Source organism: Mirounga angustirostris, unplaced genomic scaffold, assembly GCF_029215605.1.
Source record: "Mirounga angustirostris isolate CCGP_5_RB_7025 unplaced genomic scaffold, mMirAng1.0.hap1 SCAF_9, whole genome shotgun sequence".
NCBI lineage: Eukaryota > Metazoa > Chordata > Mammalia > Carnivora > Phocidae > Mirounga > Mirounga angustirostris.
Genome location: NW_026991717.1, coordinates 98,103,565 through 98,129,290, shown reverse-complemented (window position 1 = coordinate 98,129,290; position 25,726 = coordinate 98,103,565).

The following is a 25,726-nucleotide window of genomic DNA, read 5'->3' as shown; positions in this document are numbered from 1 at the left end:
AGTATATTAGTATGCTGTTAGGAATGATCCAGTAAAGATAAAAAATTGATGGTGTAGGGGCACCTGGGTGGCTCTGTCAGTTTAAGCGTCTGACTCTTGATCTCAGCTCAGGTCTTGATCTCAGGGTTCTGAGTTCAAGCCCCACATTGGGCTCCATGCTGGATGTGGAGCCTACTTAAAAAAAAAAAAAAAATTGATGGTGTAAGCAGAGACTGAAGTGAGAAGGAGCGAGGTTCTTGCGTAGGTAAGAAAGGATGAGGTCACTGAGGTCACTGGCAGGGAATCTCTTCAAAGAGTCTTTGCTCCAACTCCCCGCTTCTCCCAGTCCCAAGCCTTGTCTGGAGTCAGTTCAGCTCCAGTCCCTGAAATAGAAGGACACAGTTTCCCACATTTCCACAGAGACTTTTGCATCAGCTCAGGCACTGTCCTCTCCAATTTTCAGTTCCCTCTTCATGTTTGGTGTCTAGGGATTTCACTTGTAATTTTGACTGTGCTTTTAAACCATTTTTTAAACTTCTATGCATTTCATGGCTTTATATTTGGAATTTTTCTCCTGGCTATCTCACCCTACCATATTACTGGAAATGAGAGTGCCCTAGAGTGATTTTTCTCAAGTATGGAGCTGATTAGGCCATATGTAAAATCCTTTGCTGGTTTACAATTACCATCAGAATAAAATCAAGGCTTCTTATGATGACCTAGAACACCTGTCATTCCTCTCTGGGCTTCTAGCTATCCATCTCTGCAGCCTCAGGAGATACCACGAGTTCTTGGACCCACCTTGCTCTCTCCAATGGGCCCTTGTCTTTGCATATGCTGCTCTCTTCCCTGGAAAGGCACATCTCTTTCATATGTGTCATGTTTGCTTATGCTTTTTGGACACATTTCAGCAGTTGCCTATGAGACATCTTTGCAACTCCTTTTATCCCCAAGAGTGTTTTAAATGCCTGTCTCATGCCTTCCCTCAGCCAGTGCTTAGCTCCTGTAAAGCTTTTCACCCTGGGCGTCATAGTGTGTTTTTACTTCGTGGTCCAATCAGCTCCTGGCTGCCTCCAGCACTCCCAACATTTCCATATGTTTGGCATGTAATAGCTTGGTAAATGTTTGTGTTGGTATTTGTCTTGGGTGCAGTACGGTTTTCAATATGAGTCACATAAGTTCTCAAAATCGATTCAACTCACTGGAGAGAGAAACATATCTTAACAATTTATTAAGGTAAAAATATATTTTATTGATTGCTACAACATTTATACATCATTGGCACAACCCAGAGAAATACAGACTCTCAGAATTTTAAATCTTGACTCACGGAGATCACTTAACCCATCTCCTCTATTTTCTGGGTAAAGAAAGGTATCTTCCTTCGCACTGATGTAGGTGTCTTCCAGCAGTGTCTAAGTGTGTGTTGCTGTGCACACGTTCTCATGAGCCTGGCTGTTTTCAGGGTCCTGTACCCCGGAGAGTAAATTTGGGTCTATTTATATATGTTCATCGGCAATGTATCGTTTTTCCTTTGTGAGATGTCTGTTCATCCTTTACTCGGTTTTGATTGGGATGTTGATATTTTTCATATTTATTTGTAAATGCATTTTATAACTAAGGGCATTTCCTTATGAGAAACCCTTTGTTTCTGGTGTACACATGCAAGAGTTTTTCTAGGTTCGTTTAACCTTCTTCACAGTGTCTTCTTCCGTGCCGGTGGTCAAATATGGCCCTTTTCCTTTTTTGGCTTCTGACCTTGGTGTCATTCTAGGAATGTCCTTCTTCACTCTAAGATTATAAAACTGTTCAATACTTAATATAGTACATTTTATTTTGTTTATTTGTTTATTTATTTATTTTTACATTTCAGATTTTAGTCCACCTAATTTTATTTTTGTGTGTGATGTGAGGAAGTAATACTTTACTTTTTCTCACAGGTTTGGCTAATTGCTCCAGGGCCGTTTCTCCAATTTTAGCTGTTACTGATTCACTGAGTTGCCGTGAAGGCCCTAGCATATTTTCAGTAAGAGCACAGAGTTTGGGGTCAGAGAGGTCTGGGTGCGCATGGTGACTTCCAGCTCTACCTCTTCCCTGCTGCTGTGGGGATGCGTGCAGACAGTTTACTTGCGGTACTGACACCAAAGGGTCATTGACTAATGTCATCATGTTGGGCATCATTTTGACATAGCAGTATAGCAGGATTAATAGATTTTGGGGGGACTCTATTCTATTCTGTTGATCTGTTCATTTATACCAGGACTGTAGTGCTTTAATTTCATGCAGTTTCATACAGTGTTTTAATCTCTAATGGGTAAAATCTCCTGTGTGAACTTTAACTTTTTGTAAATAATGTTTAAAATCCTTTTATTGCACATATTATAATGCTTATCACTGCTCCTTTTTCCAAGTCATTAATTATTATAAAAGCATTTTAAATATTTTTTAGTATTTTGGGGTTTAGCATTTAGGATTTTAGTATTCAGAATGTAAAAAAGGATTATAGATAATGTATTTAATGGGAAAAGTTGAATGGTTTAGGGGTATTACACTGGCTGGATGTATCATGAAGAAGAAATTTCCATTGCTACTGAGAACCAAAGGAGGAAATAGGTCTAAATTGCAGCATGGGTTTCAGTTAAACAAAATGTTTTGGGTTTTTGTTGTTGTTGTTGTTGTTGTTGTTTTGGTTTGTTTCTTGTGTGTGTGTGTTTTTTTAATATAAGTCTGACTTGGGAGTGAAGCATACTTCAAAAGAAAATGTTGAACACTGTTGTGGGAATTTTTTTTTTTTTTAATGTCTGGTGTTTCTTTCTCTCTGTCATGCTTGACTCTTATCCTGCTGAGGGGAAAGGAATGAAAGACAGCTGATTGCTTGAGGGGCTTTCTAACTTTATGATTACATGAATGTTAACATTTAATGCAGACTAACCAATATCTTGCGGACTTTCCAGACATGTTAGGAACCCTAATACTGCTATCCTCAGCAGAGTCACACTTAAGCATAGTTTTGCACAATCCTATACATCTCTTAGAACACTTGTTTTCCTCTGTTTTAATGTTTTCCTTGCCCTGTCATTAGTATTTCAAGCATACCACCAAGTTATTATCTCTTCACATTTTCTCCTAAAATACAGCTTTTCCCCTGGTTTGTTTTCTGCACATAGATCATGGAGCAGGAAGCAGCAGGAAATGATCTTTCACTGACCACTATCATTTAGTGCTCTGTGGTTTCTTTGGTACAGTTTTTTAAATTTAATTTCACACTTACAACTAATTTTATTGGTGCCCCTCCCAGCCTAATGCTTATTACTACTGTGGCTTTACATTTGAGGAAATTGCAAAATATCACCAGTGACCTGGAGACAGAGAAATAATGGAGATTCATGGCATTGTAGTTTCTAGAATGGTTTCAGTTTCCAGTAACTTTATTGTTGAAGGAGGTAATCAAGAGGACATGACCTCCAGTTGACCCTTGAGCAGGACCCAGGCAATTGGAGCCCTCCCCCCATCCCGCCACCCCAATCCTTAGAATGTACACTCTGCCCATTATTCCCATAGAGGGGGTGTTCCAATGACAGAGACCTGAGCTAGCAATTTTCTGCCGAGACTATCTGCATGGTACACATGAATGAACGCAGTTAAAACCTATATATAAACTTTTAAGTTTGGATGAGTGGGTGTTGAGATCTACTTATCTTGTGGCCACCCAAGACAAGCCTTGTAACTAAGTTCCCTTATTTATTAAACCTGCCACCTACCAACCTGGAGTGGCCTGCCTTTCTTTGCTCTTGTCTTGCCTTCTGTGTGTGAGTCCAGTTTGGGAACCAACAATTGGTGAGCCAGCCAGGAGACTGAAGAAATGGGCCTTGATACAGAAGCAACCATTGGGACGCCTGGGTGGCTCAGTCGTTAAGCGTCTGCCTTTGGCTCAGGTCGTGATTCCGGGGTCCTGGGATCGAGCCCTACATCGGGCTCCCTGCTCAGTGGGAAGCCTGCTTCTCCCTCTCCCACTCCCCCTGCTTGTGTTCCCTCTCTCGCCGTGTCTCTGTCAAATAAATAAATAAAGTCTTAAAAAAAAAAAAAAAGAAAAGAAAGAAAGAAGCAACCATAAAGGATATCCTGAGTGAGCCATTGACCTCTCTGTGGGAGGAATGGCTTGTATGTTAGATGCTTCTGGACTGCTGCCCAGTATAGGAACGTCCCTCAAAGGTAGGCTGCTTTCATGTGTTTGCTTGAGAAACATGCACGTAGCACGCTGTGGCCAAAGGGAAGCAGATGGCTGCTGCAGTGCACTGGGCTCTGCTGGAGGCAGCTCAGCTGGTCACTGATGCCCAACTAGATGCTGAATCTCAAGTTAGAAAGTTGGAAGGACGCTGAAGTTAGAGAAGGATGTGCAATCGTTGGCTGCTCTGTTCGCTTCGGAGCCGGCAGACAAGGTCGGAGAACAAGACAATACGTTGGAGACCTGCGTGTGCCATTTTGCAAAGCTATGAGCGCACAAGCTGCCACAGATTAAGCTCTGAGTGCTTGAGACTAAGCCTGATTAGAGCACTAAGAGGTGGAATCTCTGGAAAGGGGAGGAGAGCAAAGGGCAGGGTGTTGTGATCAACAGTAAAATGGATGGAGTGCTCCATGCCATCCAACCCCCTAATACAAAGAAAAATTACAAATAACAATCGCCCTGGACTTCTGATGATAGAGAAACATACCCCAGAACTCCTAGGAGAAAATTTGCATTCTTTCTCTGTCCTTTGAAGTTGTTTGTAAATCTTATCATGTAAACATCTCAGAAGATAACTAAAACAATGCCCACAATAATTGATGGGGGAGAGAGGGAGAAAGGGGTTTTGTAAAATACAGACTGTTCCCTTGCCCAGAAACCAAGTCCACAGCTCCATAAGATTATTCATCAAGAGCAAATTCAAATCTTAAAAGTCTTCTCCACATATATTACTAAAAAGCTTTAGCTGTGTGAGTGGGTACCTGACTCATGGATAAAGTTTTGGGATGAGAGCTGTAGGGTCTCTGTTTGTGTCTGTCTGTATGTTTATGTCTGTCTGTGGATGCATGTCATATATATGTGATGTTTCTTTGCCTCCAGAGGGTATTGCCCAAATTATTTTGTAAAAGAGCTCTATTTAATTGGCATCAAGAAAAATAAGCTTTAATATCAATAGTGTACTGGGGCGCCTGGGTGGCTCAGTCGTTAAGCGTCTGCCTTCGGTTCAGGTCAGGATCCCAGGGTCCTGGGATCGAGCCCCACATCGGACTCTCTGCTCAGCGGGAAGCATGCTTCTCCCTCTCCCGCTCCCCCTGCTTATGTTCCCTCTCTCGCTGTGTCTCTGTCAAATAAATAAATAAAATCTTTAAAAGAAAATATCAATAGTGTACTTATAAAACTGAAACTTAATTTTCTTTCATCTGCTATAAGGACAAGGTTTTCTTGGACTATTGGTCAGTTCTTGATGGGATTGTGAAAGGTTTTTCTTTACCTTTTAATTAATCTGCCTAGAAAACAAAAATTTTTTGTTTTATCAAAATAATTTTCTGTGCTTCTTGTTGTCTTTAGTAGATCTTCAATTACTTAAGAGTCTTCTCTATTAAAAGAGCAAAGTTTTCTGTTTTTTGTTCTTTTTAACCACAATGTAACTTCCTGTATTTGCCTTTGAGGTCTTTGTCATTTTGGTTAAATAGATAACTAAGTATTGTTTCACAGTGACTTAGGATCCTATTTCATCAAGTGTTTTAAAACCTTCTGGTATTTTTGACAAGCTTCCTAAAAATGAAATTGTTAATGAAGTCTTGTTGATCTTGAACTTACTTAGGGATTTTCCAGAGGGTCCTGGAAAATCTCATAAGATGCATTCTCTCTCCTTATAAAAAGAGATATTAAACCGATTAAGTCTATTTGATATGTTAAATCACATGGGAAACATGGCCAAATACGAAGTGATGCTCAGCTTTCTTTAGAGTATATTTGTATGAAATCCCTAAAAATCTGATATGTCTTGATATAATTTTGTCAGTCATAATTTTAAAATTATGTACTAATTTAATAATTAGTACACTAATGATGTACTAAATGTTGGCTAATTGAATTTAAAAAATTTTTTAAATAAGTGAAATAAATAAATAAATAAAATGTATGTCACAGAAATAGCCAGATTTCCCTGCTAGCTGTATTATAATGAACTCTTGTCAGATCTTTAACCATGGTTATTTTAAAGCCTTTTTTCACTTACAGACATTTCTTGTTTTACTCTGACACTTTTGCAGAAGTGTTCCTGCAAAAGTGCATTATTTTCAAGGAGATCCATGGAAAAGACACTGATTGACAAGTATAGATTCCTGATAGCTAAGATCAATTTGCCTTCACATGGGAGGGGCAGCAAGGGACCTTTCCAGTGCTTCTCCAAGGCTACCTGTACAATCCCACAATATATCCTGGGATATTAGCTCGAGACCTGCCCCTGTTTTCCTTCTCCACATCAGCTGCAGGACACTCTGCAAGCTTTGCTGGAACATCTGTGAGAGAGAGGTTGGGAGGTGAACCCACATAAAATTCAAGGCTCAGGCACAGCTGAGGTTTTTGGGAGTCATCTGGTCAGGTGAAATGTGCATTGTCCCAGAAGCTGTGATTGTTAAGGTGCAAGCCCATCCAACTCCTAAGGCCATGAAAAAGTTGCACGCCTCTGTAGGGATTCGGGGGTTTGGGAAGATTTTTATTCCCCACCTGGCGCAGTGCCTCCATCCCTCATGTTGCCTGATGAAGAGAGGGCATGTGTGGGACTGGGTATCAGAGCAACAAGCCAGCTCTAGAAAGGCAAAATACTAGTGAAGCGGATTAAAGCTGCTTATTATTATACTAGTGTAGCAGATGAAAGCTCCCACAGAGGGCTACCATTTGAGTGAGATGTGTCTTTGACTCCAGAAGGTATGTGTTGGGCACTGTGGCAGAGACAACAGAAGAAAAGAATATCCTCACAATTTTGGCCTCAGCTCTGGAAGGGGGTGGAAACCCAATATACCCTCCACCAAGCAACAGCTCCTGCCAGTGGACACAGTGCTCCTCCAGGTAGAGCCTCTCATATAGGAACAGTATATTGTGGCAAGAACTTCCCTTCTTACCAAGGGGTGGGTTGAGAACATAGCCCATTGACCCATCTCTGCCATGGCTCGAACTCCCACTTTGACTAACTGGCCTGCCTGTTTACAGCAGAGGAGTGCCCTGTCTGCCAGCCCACTGTCTCCAGAAATGTGGATGCTGCTAGACCCTGTAAAGCATGTACATGCTCCGAATACCCCCACTCCTCTTCTTGTGTTGGCCCCTGTGGCCTGTAGAGAGGGAGTGAGAGAAATTCCTACTGATGCCTGGTATACAGATGCCTGGAACCAGGAACAAATCAAAGCAGGCGGTGGGCTGAACTTGGAGCAGTTTGGCCCTTGATCACTCCTAAGGCCTGGACATTAACCCTTTGCAGTGACTGTTGAGCTATTCTAAAGGGATTAACCCTAGCGTTGGGACAATGGCAAGCCGAGGGGTAGATGATCATGAATAAGCCCTTGTGGGGTCAGGATATGTGGAAAGATATGTGGGTTTGCCTGCAAGGGTCTGAATCAATCCTCACTGTTTTCCACATCCCGGCTCATAAGGCACTGACATCCCTGCCAATCAGAAAGCTGATGCCCTAGACTGGGTACAAGCCCTCACAACCGACCCTTCAGTAGACACAGCAGATTGGTTGCATAGGAAGGACAGCCATCGTTATGCCCAGGTGGGATAGCCTATTGCCGAGAATGCTGGGCTGCCCTTGAAGTACAGCGACATGGATGATGCACTAACAGCATGTCATGTATATTATAAACAATGCCCGAGGCAACTGTCAAAGGGGTGTGAGGACATCCACTGGAGCTCCCAAGCAGTGATGGATTGGCAAATTAACTGTATTGGCCTCCTCCCTCTGAGTGAGGGTTCTAAATGTGCCCTGGTTTGTGTGGATGCTGTGTCTGGCCGAACCCAAGCTTTCCACTGTTGCCATGCAAACCAGGCTGCTACCATTAGGGGATTAGAGAAACTGAGCACCGTGTATAGATACTCTCATTGAACAGACAGTGATTGGGGGTCACATTTCAAAGGTCATCATGTGTAAGACTGGACAAAAGAACATGACACTGAATGGAAGTTCCATCTCCCCTATAACCTGCAAGCAGCAGGATTATAGAAAGGAAAAATGGATATTAAAGCAGCAGATTAAGTTACTAACAGGTAAAACCATGTTGGCCAGGTGGACTGAAGTACTTTCTCAGGCTCTAATACATTTGAATGAGCAACCAGTAGGGCCTCTTGTCCCATATGCTAGACAGGGGACCCCCGCTGAGGCAGCCAATATTGAAAAAATACGGAAGTTGAGGGAAACAGCCATTGCCCTAACTCTCAATGTAGGTCAATGCGATATGCTGCTAAGAACACCAAGCACTGTCATGCCTGGGAGAGGAGTTATTTATTGGAATTTGCAATGGGATGGCCTGCTGGGATGGGTGAATTGCTTCAAACTGCTGAGTGAGGGGAAACTACTCAGTCTCCACTAGGATCCCATTGACCTGCTGCGGGCTAGAACTGTTGAAACATACTATACCTGGAAAGGAATATGCACCATTAAAAGAGGGAAGAAGGGAGGGATCCCGGTCCTGTCCCCAGCCTGTCTTCTCATGCCTGACAATGCTGCCTCCCCTGGTGAACATGTATGGTGAGCATAACCAGTTCACGTTCCCAAGGCTGCCAACCTACCTCTCCTCGAGGCCAGGTGGGCATGTTCTGTTTTCCACTGTTACAATCATTTAGTCACCATCTTTGTCCCCTCCATTGGCCTGGGGACATTAGAATATATATATAGAAGCCCTTACTATATTTACTGATCAAGCCTTAAATGATAGCCATCACACCCTACTCTTACTTAATACTGAAATGTCTCATATGAGAAAAACTATCCTCCACAATAGAATGGCCTTGGATATTATTATTGCCTTACAAAGGGACACCTGTGTCATTACCCAGAGGGTGGTGTGTTCATACCTGATGCATCTGCCAATGTATCATCTCTGTTAAATCACATGAGGACAAAAGTGGACACCCTGAGTGATTCAACCACCAGTCTAGGGGACTTAGTAAATCAATAGTTTGAATCCTGGGGCTCTTGGCTCTTGTGACTTTTTTTGGGAATCAACTTAGTCTGCGTTTTCTTTTTCATGTGTCCGTATTGTTGCTGTGCTGTCAACCGCCAGTGCAACCAGATGGCCACCCAACAAGCCACCTCCATGCTAGTGAAACCCCTTGCACACCACTCAGGGCACACTTGGAAGAGGAGGGCATGTAAGATTGTAAGAGCCGGTCACGAGGGGTGGAGTATTGGAGGAGATCATCAAGACTGGCTGTTGACCCTCAAGCTGGACCCAGACAACTGGAGACTACTTCCTCCCTCCCCTGTCCTTGAATTTACGCTATGCCTACCATTCCCACAGTGAAAGTTGTTTCAAGGGCAGAGCCTCAGGAGAGCAATGTGTTGTTGAGGTCATCTGGACTGAATACATGATTGATCCCAGTTAAGGCCTCTACATAAACTTTTAGGATTTGGCAAGCAGGTATAAAGATTTACTCATCTTGCAGCTGCCCAAGGCAAGCCCCGTAAGTTCTCTGCTTATGAAACCTGCCACCTACCAATCTGGAGCAGTCCACCTCTTTGGTCCCTCCTTGCCCTCTGTGTGCAGGGACAGTTTGCAAACCAACATTCATTGCGTTCAATTAACCCAAATATTATCTAGAGTTAGCATCATAGTGGATGTTGTATGAGAATCAAAGCATTTAATTAGTTATACATTTATCACTCAGCAAATATTTATTGAGAGCCACCTGATAGGTGCTGGAGATACACTGGGAAGAAACTAGACACAAAGTTTTCAGTCTGGCAAGGCTGGCAGACATAAGTGTTACAAGTGTTATGAAAAAAAGAAGAGGTGAAAAATTAATTTATTCAACACACATTTCTTTTCCACCTCTTGCTTTGTGTAAAGCATGGAAATTACATAAACTGGGGGCGCCTGGGTGGCTCAGTTGGGTAAGCAACTGCCTTCGGCTCAGGTCATGATACCAGAGTCCAGGGATGGAGCCCATATTGGGCTCCCTGCCGTTCGGGAATCCTGCTTCTCCGTCTGACCCTACCCCCTCTTGTGCTCTCTTTCTCTCTCTCTCTCTCAAATAAATAAATAAAATCTTTAAAACAAAAAAAGGGGGAATTACATAAACCAGGAAGTGGGTTAGCAGGGGCTGCCCATAAGAGGAGGTAAGCACTAGCTAAAATGTAGGGTCTTTTTGAGGTTGTCAGTAAACCAATTGCATCTCTGGTGCATTAGTCAAGGATCATGAGGGAGGAAGTGGGAGAAATTTCCCTCCTGTCTTCATACTGCCTGCCAGAATTAGAGCCACCCATCCCACAGACTGCCATTGCAAGGGGGCATCTGGAGCAGCTATGGAGCCACCTCCGGCTGGCAGGTGGAGAGGTCAGCAGAAGGGCCTGCAGGGGCCGTGGAGGGAAAAAAGGCAGAGAGAGAAATTCTCCCGACCAGGAGAGGTTCTGAACATGCCCAGGGAAGGGATAAGTGTAGGTGTCTATGAAGTGAACTCTGTGAAGTAAAGAGCCATGCTCCTCCCACGTGCTCTGAAAGTGGGAGTTCTGATATCCTTTCCAACTTTGCTCTAAGTCCTAAATCACACGGAGAGCCACACCATTGTCCTTTCAAATAACCATTCATTCAACCAGCCATCAAATCAACCGGCCAAAAACTCACATTTCTCACACTGGCCTTTCACATTGAGCTCTTCCTCTATTTTTTCCCCTTTCTGGATTGTTTTCAACCTTGGATGCACATTTGAATTATCTGGGGAGTATTAAAAATACTGATGCTTGACTTCCACCCCCTCAGAGATTCTGATTTAGACAGTCTGAAGTAAGGCCTGGGCATTATAATTTTTTAAAAGCTCCCCAGGTAATTCTAACGTACTAACAAGCTTGATACTCATTAGTCTGAAAAATAAGTGTAATCAATGCACCATCCAATTCACTAAAGGAAAGAGAACACTGCTAATCATGTTTGTCTGTTTGCTTTGTTAGCAAAACTAGCACAAGTTTAAATTAGAATTACATAGGGTCTTAAATAGATGTTAGGTTTAGAACTGTTGAAAATAGTTTCCAGGTAAACTAATAGTAAATTAATAAAGAAGGTGAAGAGTTGGCAGCCCAGACAGGAGTCCGGGGAAGCCTATGGCTGCAAAGCGCAGCTGGTACATGGGTGTGCAGACAGTCTTCCGCATTACTAAGGACATTCTCCCAGGGGGTCCTATCCCAAGACTGCAGAAGAACTAGTTGTGCTGCCAAAAATGTACTATGTGGATGGAAAGCTAGAAGCAGTACCTGGTTGATGACATGGAGTATGATGATTACCAGAACCTCCGTGAGCACTCACAGCAGGAGAGTGGTTCACGGTATGACTGGGATTACCCACGTCTGAGGTTGAACTAGGGTGAACCATTGCCCGGATCTAAACACACAATCAGGAACCGTGTGGCCACATCTCCCACACCCATTTTTTGAAATCTAATGTTTAAGCAGCCCCTTGGCTTCCTGACTTTCATGCTGTTTCATGTTTTGGGCTGGGAAGAATTACCCACCTACCAGCCTGTAGAGCCAAAGCTGTGTCCTTGTACTAACCTGCACCTGGAACTGAGAGGTTGATCCCACCAAAGAGCCTGTGGTTTGCTGTGAGATTTGAGGAGGCTTTGTGGGCTTTGTGATCCTGACTCCCTCATTCCTAGAGATTTAACCTTAATGAAGTCCCTAATAAAACTTTGTCCTGGGGCGCCTGGGTGACGCAGTCAGTTGAGTGTCAGACTCTTGATTTTGCCTCAGGTCATGATCTCGGGGTCTTGGGATCGAGCCCCATGTTGGGTTCCACACTGGCATGGAGTCTGGTTGAGATTCTCTCTCTCTCTCTCTGCTTCTGCTCCTCCCCCTGCTTGCACGCTAAATAAATAAGTAAATAAGTAAATAAATAAAATCTTAAAAAATATATGAAAACACAGACAAACTGTGTCCTTCCCCTTTCCTATCTCCTCTCCACCAGATTCCCTCCCAAAGTTTCCAGGTTGCTTAGTGCCCAACGATGACAATCTGAGGAATTTCTGTGTTATGAATGGCCATTGGCTCACCTATCTTTAGGAAACAAGGATGTAATTGGCAGTGGTTTGGGATATGTGTTGTGTGTTTGGGGGGCAGCAGTTGTGGGCAGGCCTGGGAAGAGCCTTTTTCTTGTCCTCGGTCCTAGGGCCAGGCAACATGGAAGCCCATTTGCAAATTTTAATTTTATTTATGGGTATAGAGATTTAAAAATAAAGTGCTATACTTCTTTGCCAGGGATTTCTTTCTTTACAAATGTAGGCAAGTGAAACACATTACTCTTGTGTTATATCAGGAATAATTTCTATGAATAATAAATGAAAATTTATGAAAAAAATTATCATGAAAAGTTCAGTTTTATCTTGGAAGAAAATGTAAAAGTGACACATCTTCAAAGTAGCAGAAAGAATATTTGTGTTCCCAGGAAAGACATCATCTGCTCCTCATAATGAACACTTACCAACACACACCCAGAGGCTGTAGGGTTTCTCTAAGAATTTTATTTCACTGGAATGTCATAAAAGAATAAAACTGGGTGTTTATTTTCCTGAGAAAAAAATGGCAATAGACGTTCTTCTGTGTGAAAGATTTTTTTATCTCCCCCCCAACCCGTTTTTAAATTCTGTCTTTTACCTACTCTATCTGAATTTTGTAAATTGGACTTCTGTCCCTCCCCCAACAGCAGAAATAAGTCTTGTCTTTGTGGAGGTGTTTTTTCTCTTCCTTTGAGAATCAGCTCTCAACACAGGATGTGGGTAAGAATAGCAAACCCCTGAAAAAGTGAGCTGCAATATTTTTAATTTCCCCCTAACTTAATCAAAGGCTAGCAATTAAACACAAGTTAAAATTTTCTTTTCCCCCAAATGGTTAATTTCACCTCTGGCAATTCACCTGGGATATTTTGCCTGCTTGATAAGTGGAAGAATAATCACACACACACACACACACACACACAGGCATACACACATGGGCGCACACACACACACAGAGCCTGGCTCACTCTCTCGGCCTCACTCTTTTGCCTCCATAGGCACCTAAGACAAGTTTGAAAGGGAACTTATCATGAGGTGACAGTGTCCCAAATTTGCGTTCTTTGAGAAACACAGCCAGGAGAGATATCACCTGAAGCTGAATGTTTCCCCTTGTGATGGGTTTTACTCCTGACTATGTGGAATAGGGCAGGGCTGTCTAACTTTCATGGATTTATGAACTGCTGGGGATCTTATTAAAATATAGATTCTGGGGGTGCCTGGCTGTCTCAGTTGTTAGGGGTCATGAGTTCAAGCCCTACATTGGGCATAGAGCTTACTAAAAAAATAATAAAATTAAAAAACAAACTTATAAACTTACAATTCATGAGGTTCTGGAATAGAGTCCACGAGTTTGCACTTCTAATAATCTCCCAGGTGATGTAGACCCTTCTGCTCTGTGGCACAGAATACTTCTCCCTGACCTCCTCTTCCTACCTCCTCACCATCACAGAATTTTAGAATGGTAAGGGATCTTAAACAGCTTCTCTAGTTACCCCTGAAATATTGGTCTATGGAGTGCCCACGTTGGAATCACCCGGGGAGCTTAAAAAACCTAGATTCCTAGAGGTTCTGATTCTGTAAGTCTGTGTGAGGCCCCAGGCATCTGTACTCTTCCAAAGCTTCCCAGGTCAATTAGAAGAGCAAAAAGACTTTGACCCATTAACAATCACTTTATTTTACAAATAAGGAAACAGGCTGTGAGTGGTTATGTGGCCGACCTGACAAGACCTAGTTAGTGACAACATCAGGACTCAAATTTAGACCTTTTTCAGCCCATCATTTCCTCTTCTGCTTAAGTATAAAATAAAAGTCAGGCCCAGTGCTGTTTAATGGAGTGCTCTATCACCAGAACACTTTCCTGTGCTGGAAGCAGTCCCAGAGAGGTCAAATGTGCGTTACTTTCTACCCTACTCTGAAAGGAAGTTGCATGGAGAAGTGCAATACAGAAATGTTTCCCATGATATTTCCCTAGGAAATAATTTCATGGTTTAAAAAGTCCTTGTTTCTGGATGTTTTTCTGACACCCAGTGGAAAACATTGAAAATATTTCAAAGTATCGAAGATAAGGTTAATCAGCAATCCTAAAATTGACATGTTGCAACCCGTTTTTCCTTAGAACTTGAAGATTTCGTGTTTATTTTCATCTCATGTGCCATATTTCTGGTATTAGGTTGCCTTTTCCTGGTCTCTGATTTTAGGTGAAACCCAAAAGCTTGGCACAAAGCCTGCACCTTCTCCTTCCTTACTGAGCTGTGCCAGTTCAGAGAATGGAACTGTGGTTTGGGTTTTTTCCTGCAGTCTGGGTAATTCCTGCTTCACCATTTTTGTTTTTTTCTCTTTAGGAAGAGGAAAATCCCCATCAATGCTAATGGGAAGTATATGCTAGTCTTGTCCCCCATAAACAAGCCTGTTGACGGGCTGAGGAAGGCATCATGGCTTTGGGAGGGCTTTCTCTGCAGTATCTGCGTCTCGAAGCCAGACCTTCTCCTCTTCACATAGGGTGAGGTATCTCAGCCTGGAGGCCTGTCCTCCTCAATCCTGGAGCCACACTGGACTGCTCTGGCAATTGGAGACACCAGCCTATGTTCACCCCCAGGAGTTTCCAGGTAAGCAGGATCTCTCGTGACCCACCGTTGGGTGTCTGTGCTAGAGATAAATCTATTCTCATCCTATGAATACCACCTCTCGTGAAAGGATAAACACAGGAAGAGCCTTCTTCAGAGTCGATTTTCTTTCTAAGCAACTTATAAGCAAGTGGTCTAAGACTCATTCTCTTTTAAGGACACGACAAACATTTCTGAGGCACTGGGCTTCAGCAGGTGCGTCCATGGCCCAGTAGACCGAGCCCTATGAGGTTGATGGTTGAGTGCGAGGTTCGGTTCCCCTCTGCACGCACAGGTGTGCAGGAGCTTCAGGCTTCACAGCCTTATAACATAGATAATGTCACCCTGATGGTTCAATGAGAGGAGATACGTAGAAGCACTTGGCGAGCTGTAAACCTTCAGACAAATGTAAGGCAGTACTGTTATCACGTGTTATGTGTCTTCGTTGGTCTTCTTCCCCGGTTGACTTTTATAAGCTGTATGAAAGCGGGTGTGGGAGCTGTGTGGCCACTGCGACAACTCTCCACTGACACCAAGTCCTGCGGGAGCAGAGTTTCCTGGGATCCCCAGTTGCTGCTCTCTGACGTCCAGCACAGCGTTAACACCAGGCAGTGTTTTCCAGGGAATGGTCCCAGTGGATGGCTAAGTGTGGCAGGGAGTCTAGGACATGGGAGACACAGGCTCCTCAGAAGGATGACCTTGGATGGACTTCTCATAAATCTTGCTGAAACTTCCCTATAAACTGTTCTGCCACTTAACCTCCTCCCTTTCCCCTCCCTCCCTCCAAGGAGCCAGAACTCACTGTAATCTGGTTGTTCTCCCTGCCCCCTCGACCTCTCTCCTCATTTTTCTCCATTGGGGTTGCCCGTCTTCATTTCTTGAGAAATCTCTTGCCTGCCTTCATCTTGTCTTAGCATCTGCTTCTTAGATGCAGACGAACGTAGACCGTGCATTCGACTTCCTGTGAATATCCCACAGCACCTAAAGCTGTTGGCAGCGATAGTCCCCCACCACCCCAGACCCTGGGAGCTCCCTTGGCATGTGCTTCCTAGACCAGGAGAGTTGTCTGGTTCTACTCAGTTCTCCTGCACTTGGCCCGGCGCTCACAGGAATGGAGGTCTAGTGCCCATTCCAGGCAGGGACCCACTGTCTAAACTGCCCCTCAGCCTCTCCCTGGGGCCACCGCTTCTCTCTTTAGTCCTTCATTCACAAAAAAAACCCCTCATTTTGCCTTTTTTCCCCACACAATAATTCTTAATATTCCTCGGTAAGAATGAACTAGGTTGCAATGGAGCTAAAAACGATATAAGTGGCTTAAAATAATGAAGGTTTCTTTTTCTCTTGTCCTGCAAGTCTGACATGGACGGGCGGGAGGGTTGTGCCTGTCACAGTGATGTCAGAACACAGGCCGGGCTGAGCGTGTGCCACCCTGATGATCAAAGCAGAGAAGAGCAGACCAGAGCCTGAGCGCCTGCAGGAAAATGCCTCCTTCCAGAAGTGTTCTGCTCCCGTTTCATTGGCCCATGCGAGTGTCTTGGCCATGCCTAATTCTGTGGCGCAGGGAGGTTAAGGGTAGCAGATGCCACAGGTGATGCTGCAGTCCCTCAGGAGTGATGGGTCTGAAGGATCCCTGGTTCTTCACACAGAAGCTCTGGTGCTTGTCCCTGGAATCCTGGGGCAGTTCAGTCCCTCTGAAGTGGAGAGAACAATAAGTCTCATCCTCCCAAGGATGAGCCCAAAGATTTTTAACATGGCTAAAGAGGAAAAGTTGAGTTTTTCACATCCTGCATACTGAGTTCTAGCAATATCCATCTTGGTTGGGAGGACACAGCCAACAAGGGGCTGAGGTTTGTATGAAGGAGTGTCGGATGGATATGGAACGATTCTCTTCTGTGGCCTCAGCTAAATGACTCTCTATATAGTTTGTCTGTTTGGCTCATGCTTTTCCTCTGGTGTGGGGAGGTTTTTAAGTGCCTTGGATTTAAAATGCCCAATACAATGTGGATTGAATTTCAGTTTTATCCGGTGAGTTGAGTAAAGGCTATTGCTGCATGGTTCCGGAGCAGGTCAGTTCAATAGAAAAATTAAGTCCAACAATTTTTTCATATTGTGTGAAACAACAACCTACAAATGAACAACAATGACCATTTTCCTGGGGGCCATAGAAAATCAGTTTACAGAAAATGAAAATACATAAAATATGTATAAAGTTAAAAACAAGAGTCTTTCTCTTTGAGGGATAGTGCAGTATAATAGAAATTAAAGGTTTGAGGATACATTAGCAAAGGAGTTAAGCATCAGTGAGAGGCGTTTTAAACAAATTAGCTTGAAACAGTATAATAAAATTCCATTTGCCTCAAAAGAAGACTTTAGGTCACAGAGTTCACTTCCTCCGGACTACCACTGCAGTGCAGCCTCCTGATCCCTCTCAGTTTAAAAAAGTCATTCATCCTTTCTGATGGCTCAGTAATATTCCATTGTATATATGAACCACATCTTCTTTATCCATTCATCTGTTGAAGGGCATCTCGGCTCCTTCCACAGTTTGGCTATTGTGGACATTGCTATGAACATTGGGGTGCATATCGCCCTTCTTTTCACTACATCTGTATCTTTGGGGTAAATAGCCAGTAGTGCAATTGCTGGGTCATAAGGTAGCTCTATTTTCAACTTTTTAAGGAACCTCCATACTGTTTTCCAAGAGTGGCTGTACCAACTTGCATTCCCACCAACAGTGTAAGAGGATTCCCCCTTTGCCACATCCTCGCCAACACTTGTTTTTTCCTGTCTTGTTAATTTTTGCCATTCTAAATGGTGTAAGGTGGTATCTCAATGTGGTTTTGATTTGTATTTCCCTGATGGCTAGTGATGTTGAACATTTTTTCATGTGTCTGTTAGCCATTTGTATGTCTTCTTTGGAGAAATGTCTGTTCATATCTTCTGCCCATTTCTTGACTTGATTATTTGTTTTTTGGGTGTTGAGTTTGAGAAGTTCTTTATAGATCTTGGATATCAGCCCTTTATCTGTAATGTCATTTGCAAATATCTTCTCCCATTCCATGTGTTGCCTCTTAGTTTGTTGACTGTTTGCTGTGCAGAAGCTTTTTATCTTGATGAAGTCCCAGTAGTTCATTTTTGCTTTTGTTTCCCTTGCCTTTAGAGATGTGTCTTGAAAGAAGTTGTAGTGGCCAGTGTTGAAGAGGTTACTGCCTATGTTCTCCTCTAAGATTTTGATGGTTTCACTCATATGTGGAACACAAGGATAGTGCAGAGGACCACAGGGGAAGGGAGGGAAAACTGAATGAGAAGAAATCAGAGAAGGAGACTCTGGACTCTGGGAAACAAACTGAGGGTTACAGAAAGAAGGGGGGTGGGGGATGGGGTAACTGGGTGATGGGTATTAAGGAGGGCACGTGATGTGATGAGCACTGGGTGTTATATGCAATTAATGAATTGTTGAACACTACATCAAAAACTAATGATATGTTGGCTAACTGAACATAATAATAAAAAATTAAAAAATTTAAAAAATCATTAAAAAATATTATTCACAGTCATGAGCCAGGCACCATTCTAGGCAAGGGGGATGTAGCCATGAGACTTATCCAGTATTTCAGCATAATTGGCTAGATGTAGCTCTCGAAAATGGGCTCATACACCTTTTCTTGGTCACTGTTCATGGAACTGTTATTCCAACAATTGTCCCAAATGTTCTATGTTGTTCTTTGATGCCAGAACCCAATTAGACTTCTTTTTTTTTTTAAGATTTTATTTATTTGACAGAGAGAGACATAGCGAGAGAGGGAACACAAGCAGGGGGAGTGGGAGAGGGAGAAGCAGGCTTCCCCGCAGAGCAAGGAGCCCGATGCGGGGCTCGATCCCAGGACCCCGGGATCATGACCTAAGCCGAAGGCAGACGCTTAATGACTGAGCCACCCAGGCACCCCCCAATTAGACTTCTAATAATATCTATTATTAATTTCTAACATGGGCTTTTAATTGGAAAATAAGTGAAATTTCCCCAGAGTTTTCTCAGAGATTAATTTCTACAGTATTGGATGTGATTATTAATTCTCCAAGAGAGGATTAGAATATATAGAAGGCATTTTCTCAGTCACATTTTTCTCAAGGTGAGACTTTGGTGACACTATTATTAATCATGAGATTTAGTCTGCCAAAATAAAATGCCAGCCATCAAGCACAGAGAATATATGATAATAATAGCTACAATTTGTTGAACACTTACTATATAGCTCTATTCTAGGTACTTTATAGGGCTTATCCTGTTTAACTTACAATCTAATATATGGTGCAATTGAGACCAGGTGGAAGATCTTGCCAGACACCCCAGACTTCTTACATCTCACTGGACAGAATGGGTCACATGTTCCCCTCACAGACTCATTACTGTCAAAGGTAAACAAACAGAATTGTCATAGCTGGTTTAGACTAATTATGATTCATCCTTTGGGACTGGAGTCATTGCCTCCTGTGATAGGCAGAATAATAACCTGCCTGGAGCCTGTGACCATGGAACTTTGGAAATGTGATTATGTTAAAGATCTTGGGGAGATTATCCTCAATTATCAGGTGGGCCCAGTGTAATCACAAGCGTCTTTATAAGAGGGAAACAAAGTTAAAGTCAGAGAAGGACATAATGGAAGCAGAGGTTGGAATGAGGCAGGGCCACAAACCAAGGAATGCAGATAGCTTCTAGAAACTAGAGAAAGCAAGGAAATGGACTTCCCCCTAGAATCTCCATTTTAGACTTCTGGCCTCCAGAATTATAAGAGAATACTTTTGTATCTGAAGGGCAAAGCTTTCTTCATTTTTTTTTAAAGATTTTTATTTATTTATCTGACAGAGAGAGAGACAGCGAGAGAGGGAACACAAGCAGGGGGAGCGGGAGAGGGACAAGCAGGCTCCCTGCTGAGCAGGGAATCCCAGGACCCTGGGACCACAACCCGAGCCGAAGGCAGACGCCTAATGACTGAGCTACCCAGGCACCCCAAGCTTTCTTCATTTTTAAGGAGACATTCCAGAAGTTCCATATATCACTTCTTTTTACTTTTCACTGACCAGAACTTGTTCACATGGCTAAATGTTAACTATAAAGGAGGCCAGGAAGTGCCATCTTTTAGCTGGATGGCAAGACACCCAATTAAAATTAGAGTTCTTATAGAAATGTACAGTTTAAAAATAAATAAGGCCCGGGGATGTGGTATATAACATGATGGCTATAGTTAGTGCTGCTATGTGGTAAACTTGAAAGTTGTTAAGAGAGTAGATCGTAAAGGTTCTCAACACAAGAACAAATTTTTTTTGTAACTACATGAGCTGATACATGTTAATGAAACTTACTGTGGTAATCACTTCACAATATATGTATATCAAGTCATTATGTCATTATTATTTTTCCCTGATTTCCCTCTCTCCTTTCTTTTCATTATCAAACTCCTATGTTTTATCTATGTATGTGATCGCTCAGCTAGAGCATTTCTAGGCTCCTATTGGATGTCAATGGATGGATGATTAAGTTTTGGTCAATGGAATGTTAACAGAAATGACACATCCATTTCTGGGTAATGTCTTGCCTTCCACTGCCTGCTTATCCCTTCCCACAAACCAGAACATGAATGGAGCTTCAACCATGAAGACAACATGCTAGGACAGGAGGTATCATGGGCCAAATCTAGCCTGCCACTTGTTTTTGTAAATAAAGTTTTATTGGAATAAAGCCACACCCACTCACTAATACATTATCTGTAACTGCTTTCGTGCTACAGTGGCCACCTTGAGAAGTTATGACAGAGCATGTACGGCCTACAAAGCCTAAAATATTTACTATTTGGCTTTTTACAGAAAAAGTTTGCTGACTTCTGTTTTATGTGATTATGGAGCAACAAGAGAGGAGTGGGGTTCCCCAAGTGACCTGGTGAATGGAGACTCGTATTTGCCTGGACTGTCTGCCTACCTCTGGACTATTACCTGAGAGAGAAATAAACTTCTCTCGTATCTGAGTCACTACTTATTTAGGTCACATTCTTATATCAGCTCATTTAAATTTAATATGCTATAAAAACAATATTTAACAAATTTAATTTCCTATAACAAACATATAATGAGTAAATTTAATGTTTCTGTAACAAATAACTGAATATAGCTTAGCCACAAGATTAAGGTTATATAAGACAACACTAATTACTTAAAAGTCAGGACTTAAAGGGAACTCTTGCTTGCAATCATAACTGGAGAGAGAAAATATGAAAACAACATACAGAATATGTATGTATCTCACAAGATGGGATCATGACCCTAATGTGGTTTAATATATATATTCATAATGTTTTTAAGGTAAATTCTTCTAAATATGCTCCAGTTTTTACTCTTATTTAATAAGACAAAGGACTGGCTCAGTCTTGTCTCCTCAAAGCAGCTGTCCACAGGGTCTACTTTCTTGAAGTTCTTCAATAAACCCCTGATTGAGATTGATATCCTCTGGCTTCAGCTATAGCTCCTAGCCAAGGCTGCATTTAAAAATATGTGTCTTATAATTTTTCATTTCTAAAAGAGACAGAGGGTTTAATCCTAAAAGAAATCAGGGGTCAGGGGGAGGAGCAAGATGGCAGAGGAGTAGGAGACCTGGATTTCATCTGGTCCCAGGAATTCAGCTGGATAGGGATCAAACCATTCTGAACACCTATGAATTCAACAGGAGATCAAAGAGAAGAATAGCCACAACTCTCTGAACAGAAAAGTGACCACTTTCTGGAAGGTAGGAGGTGCAGAGAAGTGAATCCGAGGCAATATTCAGGAAGATAGACAGGGGGGGAGGGGGCCTCCATCAGCCACTTCTGGCAAGTGACAGAGCAGCGGAGCACAAAATCGGACCTTTTAGAAGTCGGCTCTGCTGAGGGACGTCACTCCAGTGGCTTAGCAGGGGGTAGACCCCTCTCTGGGAAAGTGTGGTCTCAGGACCCTCAGGGTCACAGAAAGGCTGGGGATGCCTGAGTGCAGCAGAGCTCCCAGGTATCAGAGTGGGGAAGCCAGCTGCAGAGACGGAGCCAAGGCGCAGGGGTTGCCATAAACTGTGATCCACAGCACAGTCGGGCCATGCTCCTCCAGCAGGGACCCAAGAAGCGGCAGATCTGGGGAGACTCCCCTTCCTCCCCTGAGAGGAGTGGCATGGGAGCGCACCGCAGGGATCTGCTGGGTTTGGAGACTCCATACGGGTCGGGTACCAGAGATAGAAACGCTCAGTCACAGGCTGGGTGAGCACAGAGTGAGACCGGAGACCAGGGAGATGGGAGTGATTGACTGCTTTTCTCTGGGGGTGCACTGAGGAGTGGGCCCTGAGTCCTTGGCTCCTCCAGGGCGGAGATTGGGAGGCCGCTATTTTCATTCTCCTCCTCCAAAGATGTGTGGAAAGCTTGCAGGGAACAAAAGCTCCCAAGAGCAAACCTGAGCAGATTACTTAGCCAGGACTGGCAAGGGCAGGGCAATTCCGCCTCCAGCAAAGACATTTGGGAACCATGGCAACAGGCCCCTCTCCCAGAGGATCAGCAAGAACAGCCAGCCAAGACCAAGTTTATGGATCAATGAGAACAGCAGAACTCCAGCACTAGGGGAACACAGCACACAGAATTCATGGCTGTTATCCCTATGATTCTTTAGTCTTTCAAAGTTAATTTTTAAAATTTTCTTTATTTTTTTCTTTTTCTATTTTTTACATTTTTCTTTTTCCTTTTCCAACCAACATCTTATCAATTCCTTTTTTAAAAATCTTTTTTAATTTTCATTTTTAGAGTCATATTCTGTCCCTTCATTGTGGTTAACCTTATTTTTTGTGTATATATAAGATTTTCTCTCCTTAAAATTTTGGGATACAGTTTCTTCTAACAGACCAAAATATGCCCTAAATCTCTAGTGTATGGCTTTGTTCTAGTTTCCTGCCTGATCACATTCTCTCCCCTTTTTTTTTTTTTGATTTTTCTTCTTTCTTTTTTCAACCGACTTATTATCTTATCAATTCCTTTAAAAAAAATCTCTTATGATTTTCAACTTTACAGTCATATTCCATCCCTTCATCATATTTACCCTTATTTTTGTTCATATATAAGTTTTTCTTTCTTTAAAATTTTGGGAGGCAGTTTCTTCTAACAGACCGAAATATGCCTGAAATCCAGTGTGTGGCATTGATCTATGTAGCAGCCTGATCATATTTGATCATATTCTTTTTTTTTTTTCTTTTTTCGTTCTTTCCTTTTCTTTTTCCCCAGTGTTGGGCCTCTTCTGATTTGTTTAGTGTATATTTTTCTGGGGTCGTTGTTACCCTGTTAGCATTTTGTTCTCTTATTCATCTATTCTCCTCTGGACAAAATGACAAGACAGAAAAACTCACCTCAAGAAAAAGGAACAAGAGGCAGTACCGACTGCCAGGGACCTAATCAATATGGATATTAGTACGATATTGGAACTAGAGTTCAGAATGACAATTATAAAAGTACTAGCTGGGCTTGAAACAAGCATGGAAGATATTAGAGAATCCCTTTCTGGAGAAATGGAAGAACTAAAATCTAACAAAATCAAAATAAAAAAGGCTATTAATGAGGTGCAATCAAAAATGGAGGCTCTAACTGCTAGGATAAATGAGGCAGAAGAGAGAATCAGTGATATAGAAGACCAAATGATGGAGAATAAAGAAGCTGAGAAAAAGAGAGATAAACAACTACTGGATCATGAGGGCAGAATTTGAGAGATAAGTGATACCATAGATAAAACAATATTAGAATAACTGGGATCCCAGAAGAAGAAGAAAGAGAGAGAGGGACAGAAGGTATAATGGAGCGAATTATAGCAAAGAACTTCCCTAATTTGGGGAAGGAAACAGGCATCAAAATCCAGGGGGCACAGAGAACCCCCCTCAAAATCAATAAAAATAGGTCAAAACCTGGACATCTAATAATAAAACTTACAAGTCTCAGAGACAAAGAGAAAATCCTGAAAGCAGCTCGGGACAAGAGGTCTGTAACCTATAATGGTAGAAACATTAGATTGGCAGCAGACCTATCCACAGAGACCTGGCAGGCCAGAAAGGACTGGCATGATATATTCAGAGCACTAAATGAGAAAAATATGCAGCCAAGAATACTATATCCAGCTAGGCTGTCATTGAAAATAGAGGAGAGATAAAAAGCTTCCAGGACAAACAAAAACTATAGGAATTTGCAAACACCAAACCAGCCCTACAAGAAATATCGGAAGGGGTCCTTTAAGCAAAGAGAGAGCCTAAAAGTAACATAGATCAGAAAGGAACAGAGACAATATGCAGTAACAGTCACCTTACAGGCAATACAATGGCACTAAATTCATATCATTCAATAGTTACCCTGAATGTAAATGGGCTAAATGCCCCAATCAAAAGACACAGGCTATCAGATTGGATAAAAAGACAAGACCCATTGATATGCTGCCTGCAAGAGACTCATTTTAGATCCAAAGACACCTTCAGATTGAAAGTAAGGAGGTGGAAAACCATTTACCATGATGTCTTTTGGACATCAAAAGAAAGCTGGGATGGCAATCCTTATATCAGACAAATTAGATTTTAAACCAAAGACTGTAATAAGAGATGAGGAAGGACACTATATCCTACTTAAAGGGTCTATCCAACAAGAAGATCTAACAATTGTAAATATCTATGCCCCTAACATGGGAGCAGTCAATTATATAAGCCAATTAATAATAAAATCAGAGAAACACATCGACAATAATACAATAATAGTGGGGGACTTTAACACCCCCCCCTCACTGAAATGGACAGATCATCTAAGCAAAAGATCAACAAGGAAATAAAGGCTTTAAATGACACACTGAACCAAATGGACTTCATAGATATATTCAGAACATTCCATCCCAAAGCAACAGAATACACATTCTTCTCTAGTGCCCATGGAACATTTTCCAGAATAAATCACATCCTAAGTCACAAATCAGGTCTCAACCAGTACCAAAAGATTGGGATCATTCCCTGCCTATTTTCAGACCACAATGCTTTGAAACTAGAACTCAATCACAAGAGGAAAGTTGGAAAGAACTCAAATACATGGAGGCTAAAGAGCATCCTACTAAAGAATGGGGCAACCAGGAAATTAAAGAAGAATTAAAAAAATTCATGGAAACCAATGAAAATGAAAACACAACTGTTCAAAATCTTTGGGATGAAGCAAAGGCAGTCCTAAGAGGAAAGTATATAGCAATACAAGCCTTTCTCAAGAAACAAGAAAGGTCTCAAATACACAACCTAACCCTACACCTAAAGGAGCTGGAGAGAGAACAGCAAATAAAGCCTAAACCCAGCAAAAGAAGAGAAATAATAAAGATCAGAGCAGAAATCAATGAAATAGAAACCAAAAGAACCTTGGAACAGATCAATGAAACTAGGAGCTGGTTCTTTGAAAGAATTAATAAGACTGATAAACCCCTGGCCAGACTTATCAAAAATAAAAGAGAAAGGACCCAAATAAATAAAATCATGAATGAAAGAGGAGAGATCACAACCAACAGCAAAGAAATACAATTATGAGAACATATTACAAGCAACTATATGCCAGCAAATTAGATAATCTGGAAGAAATGGATGCATTCCTTAGAGATGTATCAACTACCAAAACTGAACCAGGAAGAAATAGAAAACCTGAACAGACCCATAACCACTAAGGAAATTGAAGCAGTCATTAAAAATCCCCCCAAAAACAAGAGCCCAGGGCCAGATGACTTCCCAGGGGAATTCTACCAAACATTTCAAGAAGAATTAATACCTATTCTTCTGAAACTGTTCCAAAAAATAGAAATGGAAGGAAAACTTCCAAACTCATTTTAT